We start from the raw sequence: 1,195 nt of genomic DNA, 5'->3' as shown, positions 1-1,195 counted from the left end.
TAGGAACAATAGCCTCAATCCTCTTGATTAGGCTATCCAAATGGGCTTCCTTGGCTACTATCCCATCCACAAAATATCATTTTCCTCCTATGGTTCTTTCACTCTCTTGGGTTGATTCCCACTCACGGGTTTTGTCAGCTAAGTCAAGTAAGAATTCCCATGCCTTTCCTTCATCTGTAAAGGATGTGAATCCCTCAGGGCACATAGACTCTATCATTTGTTTAGTTGGGTAATCAATACCCTCATAAATTATTTGACCATAGGTCTAGGCCATGGTGAGGGCATTCTTGGAGTAGATCCTTGAATCTCTCCATAAGTTTGGAAAATGACTCACTAGGCTTTTGCCTAAACTGAAGGATATCACTTTTAAGCTTATTGGTCTTGTGAGTTGGGAAAAAATTCTTAAGGAAAACAACTATGAACTGTTCCCATGAGGTTATGGAATTTTTGGGTAACCCATACAACCATTTCTTAGCTTGGTCTTTCAATGCAAAAGTGATAAACCTAAGGTTAACAGCATCATTAGAAAGTTGTTGGATCTTAATTAGAACACATACCTCTTCAAATTCCCTTAGAAATAGGTATGCATCCTCAGAGGTCAACCCATGGAAGCGGGGCAACATAGTGATGTATTGAGATTTAAGTTCAAAATTATTGCCCTGGGCTTGTGGTAGAACTATGCAGGAAGGTTGGGCTGTTCTAGCAGGGTAGAACCTATCTTTCAGAGATTTAGGTGAAGGGTTTTGTTGTTGGTCTCCCATATTGAAGGGTTTTAAAGAGAGCAAACGTATAGGGTCACTACTTGTTGGATCTCTTCTTTCTAACCGATTCTTAGTATTACGTACCCACTTAACACTCATGCAACAGAAAACTACCCACAACTAAAGTAAGACAAGCACAAAAGAATGGATAGCAAAACTTTTTTTTTGATGATTTTTTTATTTTTTATTTTATTATTATTATTATTATTTTTTTGCTTTTTGGGAGCTTACCAGCAGGGATCCGGGGTTGCTTTGGTCAATTCCTGAGGTACTGCTACAGGGCGAAACCTATCTTTATCATACTGTGAGGCATGGCGACCTCCACTGATACAACTATTATTGCAAGTTGTTCTTCTCAGGAATTCAATAAAAGAAAAGGAAAAATATAAAACAAAGCAAACAAAGCACTCCGATTTACCAAAAGAAAGTGAAAA

At 38.1% G+C, this 1,195-nt stretch overlaps 1 non-coding gene across 1 annotated transcript; it reads left to right on the top strand.

Annotated features, from left to right (window-relative positions):
• Window positions 1-267: 267 nt before the first annotated feature.
• On the top strand, window positions 268-374 carry LOC122094535. Its single transcript, XR_006144850.1, has one exon. It is a non-coding gene; the product is annotated as a small nucleolar RNA R71 (small nucleolar RNA).
• Window positions 375-1,195: the final 821 nt, after the last annotated feature.

This window comes from Macadamia integrifolia, chromosome 11 (assembly GCF_013358625.1).
Source record: "Macadamia integrifolia cultivar HAES 741 chromosome 11, SCU_Mint_v3, whole genome shotgun sequence".
NCBI lineage: Eukaryota > Viridiplantae > Streptophyta > Magnoliopsida > Proteales > Proteaceae > Macadamia > Macadamia integrifolia.
The sequence above is the reverse complement of the archived record's forward strand: the minus strand, read 5'-3'. Positions and strand labels throughout refer to the sequence as shown.